The following is a 4,987-nucleotide window of genomic DNA, read 5'->3' as shown; positions in this document are numbered from 1 at the left end:
GGTATCCTGTTAAAGTGCTAGAAACAAGACTGAGAGATGAGGTCTGTAGACAGAAAAGAGAAGGTCTGCAGGCAGTCTACCTGGTTTTATGGCAGGTGGGGCATACGGTTTAGCAGTGGGTGTCTGATGGATTTGGGTGCTAGGATAAAACTATGAGTTGGAGGAGGTAGATTAGGAGAGGATGGTCTGTGAGATCCATGGGAGATGTGAGGAGAGGTGAGGAAAGGCTGCAGCTGGTTCTCTGTTACAACACTAGGGGAAAGGTTTGGGCCTTGGGAAACAGCAAGAGAGGAGAATGTCTATGGGCCAGAAGTTAATCCATTCTTAATTACACATTATAAAATGTTGCTTCTATTCATACATAAAACTTATAAAATTTATTAAGATGTTAATTTCTATGCATTTTAACTACCCAATTGAAGCCATTATGTTACCAGAAATGTTCTAAAATGCAAATAAGAACTACCCAGTACCCCCCAGAACTCGTGTCTCTAGCTCCATATGTATCAGAAGATGGCCTAGTCAGCCATCAGTGGAAAGAGAGGCCCATTGGTCATGAAAACTTTATCTGCCTCAGTACAGGGGACTGCTAGGGCCAAGAAGTGGGAGTGCGTGGGTGAGGGAGTGGGCGGGGGGGGGGGCAGGGGAAGGACTTTTGGGATAGCATTGGAAATGTAAATGAAATAAATACCTAATTAAAAAAAAAGAATTGAGTTTATAAAAAAAAGAAAGAAAAAAGGCATCTAGCCACTGCCACCACCACCTGTCACCACCACCATTGCAGCCTGAGGGTTGGTTGAAGGGGATGATGGACCCAGGGTGGAGTGTGGTGCTGCCACTGCTCATAGGTGAAGCATGTGATCAGAAAATGGGTGAGAAAAGTTTAGTGAAAACTCTTAAACCTGACAGGTAAGCTGTTGCAGAAATGTAGTACTCCTGCACCTGGACCAGGAAAAGAATGGGAAGAGTACATGGAGATTGTGGCTCTAGTGGAGAAAATACAAAAGAAGCAAAAAGGTTTGTCTGTTATTTTTGATGGGAAAAGGGAGGATTATTTCCTTGATTTAATGAAATGGGCCTCTGAAAATGGGGCTTCTGTTGAGAGTTTTCAAATTGTTAACTTCAAAGCAGAGGGTTTTTGTTTGAGATCATCAAGAGACATCATGGCAGAAGAATTATTTTTATGGGTTCCAAGAAAGTTACTGAAGACTGTTGAATTTGCTAAGAATTCAGTATTATGGCTTTTGTATTCTCAAGATCAAATTCTCCAAGCTATGGGAAAAAATGCACTGGCCTTTCATCTGCTGTGTGAAAGAGCCAGCCCCAACTCTTTCTGGCAACCATACATTTAGACCCTCCCCATTAAATATGATACCCCTCTCTACTTCGAAGAAGAGGAATTGTGATGAATTCAGTCGACAGAAGCCATCCATGATGTCTTCAGCCAGTATAAAAATACAACACATCATTATGCCTATTTTTATAAAATCATCCAGAACAATCCTTATGCCAACAAACTGCCTTTGAAGAATTCTTTCATTTAGGAGCACTACAGGTGTGCCATCTTGGCATAACCAAGTCCCTACAGAGGATGGCTTCTGAGTGACCTTGGCTCCGATTCTTTATGGGACATGTACAATCATATCAATGGCATGATCACAACTGGCTATAATCTGGAAGATTACCACTGTGAGTGTGTGACTCTGCAGGACTTTCAGGCTGCAGGTCAAATTTACATTTTTTATGGAACTCAATCAAATGCAGAGTTTGTGATCCACAGTGACTTTTTTTTTTTTTTTTACTTTGACAATAATTCACATGACAGAGTGTAAATAAAGTTTGGAGTGAGTAAAAGTGATGACAGGGTCTATGCCATGAAGGCTGAGATAATGGCTCAGGCTGGCATCCCAACATCCAGTATGTTTACATGCATTTTACTGAGCCACCCATTTCTGCCAAGCTTCTAGTGTTCTGCATGATTGAAGAGGAACTAAACGAGCATTTGCTTGGAGACAGCACCATTAACAGGATCTTCACTCTGGGGAACTTGGATTTTCCTTTCAGCTTGGACAATGAGGTCAAACTTTGGACATTTTTGGAAGATAGAGCCTCACTTCTTTTAACAACATATAAAACAATTGATGAAGATAAGATCGTCTTGAAAACAAAACAAAACAAATCAAAACAAAACTGACCTATTTTTCGGTGCCACAATGGCCATTAAATTGCATCTGAGTAAGAAGGAGATTTTGGAAAAAGCAGTGAAGAGTGCAGTCATGAATCAAGAGTAGTACCACAAGCATATGGAGGCAAGGGCACCACTGCCCTCGTAGTCAGGGTTTCTATTCCTGCACAAACATCATTACCAAGAAGCAAGTCAGGGAGGAAAGGGTTTATTCAGCTTACACTTCCATACTGCTGTCCATCACCAAGGAAGTCAGGACTGGAACTCAAGCAGGTCAAAATGCAGGAACTAATGCAGAGGCCATGGAGGGATGTTCTTTACTGGCTTGCTTCCCCTGGTTTGCTCAGCCTACTCTCTTATAGAACCCAAGACTATCAGCCCAGGAATGGTCCCACCCACAAGGGGCCCTTCCCCATTGATTACTAATATAGAAAATGCCCTACAGCTGGATCTCTTAGAGGCATTTCCCCAACTGAAGCTTCTTTCTCTGTGATAACTCCAGCTGTGTCAAGTTGATACAAAACTAACCAGTACACTAGGAGAGTGACCTGGGACTATTGGAGGGTGAAGTGAGGGACTCAAGACTCCCTCTGGTCCTGAAAAAGCTAGGGAAGGAGGCAGGGGTTCAGGAATCTTTGAGCCTCACAGAGACTGTCAGGAAAATCAAGGCTGCTGAAAAGGAAGCTCCTCAATGGGGAAAACTCAATCCCCAATGGGACCAGGTTTGAAAGAGAAAGCTTAAGGCCAGAAGAAAGTGAAAATGTGACTGGAGACATGGAAGAGTTTTCAGGCAGCATGAGCAAGGTAAAGGAATAACTCTGAGATGCTCACAGGATCCAGTTGAGCAGAAGTTGTTGACAGCCCACAACCACATCACCATGTACTTCATTAACATTTTTCTTTTCGCAGAAAGGCATATGTTTGTGCTGCTTTATATAAAGTGATTTTTAAATTATTTTAAAGATCTAGCTTCCTGATTTGATTAAGATTTCAATCTTGCTTTTGAGCAGAACAAAGCAGGGAACAGTAGCAGAGAGGAAGAGGTACCTTTGAAAGACTGCAGACCAGCTCTAAGAGCTCACTTCTCTTCCTGGGAACAGTGAAGTACTTGCTGATCTGTGCTCTGCAGGCCAGTTGTCCTCACTCCAGAATGAATGCTGACTTTGCATCCTGCTGAGGAGTTGATGTTGGACTCTGGGTTGAGTTGAGGCACGGTGAAAAGAAAGTTGTGTGAGGTCATTACAAATAGAGTATGTACAGAGGGTCAGGATATTGAACAGAGGTATATAGTAGTGGGAATTGGAGAACTGGGAGTAGCCACCAGATATTCCCAGTTGCCAGAAAAGGAAGAGGCTCCTTGTACCCAACAGGGATAACATTAGCTGAAATACCTAACAAAGGGAAGAAAGAACCCATAGAGACCATATCCAGAGGTTAGGCAGTTAGGCACAGCACCCAGTTGAGGGATGGCACCACCTACCCATCTCAAACATATTAAACCAGAATTTCTCCCATCTAAAGGAAATACAGGGACAAAGAGTGGAGCAGAGGCTGAAGGAAAAGCCATTCAAATACTGCATCTCATCCTATATGCAGATGCCAACTGCAGACACTATTGTGGATGCTAAGAAGTGTTTGCTGAACAGAAGCCCAGTACAGCCACACCCTGATATGGCTGTCTCTGGAGAAGCTCTGCCAGCATTTGACCAATAAAGATGTGGATGCTTGCAGCCAACCATGGGACTCAGCACAGTGACCCCAATGGCGGAATTAGTGGAAGGACTGAAGGAATTGAAGGGGTTTGCAACCCATAGGAACAACAACAATATAAACCAACCAGACCCCTCAGAGCTACCAATGACTAAACCACCAACCAAAGAGTACACATGGAGGGTCCCATCGCTCCATCTGCATAGGTAGCAGAGGATTGCCTTATCTGGCATCCATGGAAGGGGAGGCCCTTGGTCCTATAAATGCTCTATGCCCCAGTGCAGGGGAATGCCAGAGAAGGGAGACAGGAATGGGTGGGTGAGTAAGGAAGCACCATAATAGAAGCAGTGGGAGGGGGAATGAGAGAGAGTTTGGAAAGGGGAAACTGGGAAGGGGAATAACATTTGAAATATAAATAAATAAAATAACCAATAAAAAGCAAAACAAAGAAAAATAAAACAAACAAACAAACAAAAAACAGAGTCTGGGCATTTTTTTTCCTTAACAATAATATCCCCAGTATCTAAAGAAAAAAATTGTCTTAAAATATTGATGATAATCCTAATTATATAAACACACACATGTATATTTAGAGATTTCTAAGGATTTGCTTACTTTTTGTGTTCTTTGTTGAGGTATTAAAATTTTGTTCTTTTTCTTAAATCAAAGTATTACTAGAATCCTCTTCTGTTTTCAATGTTGGCTTTGTTTTAGAGAAGTACACTGACTCCAGTGATGGCTTGATGCATGGTATCAGGAACCCTGGCTTCTTCGGCACAAATTATTCCACAAAATAGAAGTAGAAGGTACTCTACCCAACTCATTCTATGAAGCCACAATTACTCTGATATCTAAACCACAGCAAGATCCAACAAAGATAGAGAANTTCAGACCAATTTCCCTTATGAATATTGATGCAAAAATACTCAATAAAATTCTCGCTAACCGAATCCAAGAACACATTAAAACAATCATCCATCCTGGTCAAGTAGGTTTTATTCCAAGGATGCAGGTATGGTTTAATACACGGAAATCCATCAACGTAATCCATTATATAAACAAACTCAAAGACAAAAAACACATGATCATCTC

The 4,987-nt window shown here is 41.9% G+C and overlaps 1 pseudogene; it reads left to right on the top strand.

Moving 5' to 3' along the window:
• Positions 1-896: 896 nt before the first annotated feature.
• LOC110286272 lies at positions 897-3,001 on the top strand (annotated as a pseudogene).
• The last annotated feature ends 1,986 nt before the right edge of the window (positions 3,002-4,987 follow it).

Source organism: Mus caroli, chromosome X, assembly GCF_900094665.2.
Source record: "Mus caroli chromosome X, CAROLI_EIJ_v1.1, whole genome shotgun sequence".
NCBI classification, from domain to species: Eukaryota; Metazoa; Chordata; class Mammalia; order Rodentia; family Muridae; genus Mus; species Mus caroli.
This window is presented reverse-complemented; position numbering and strand designations above follow the sequence as displayed.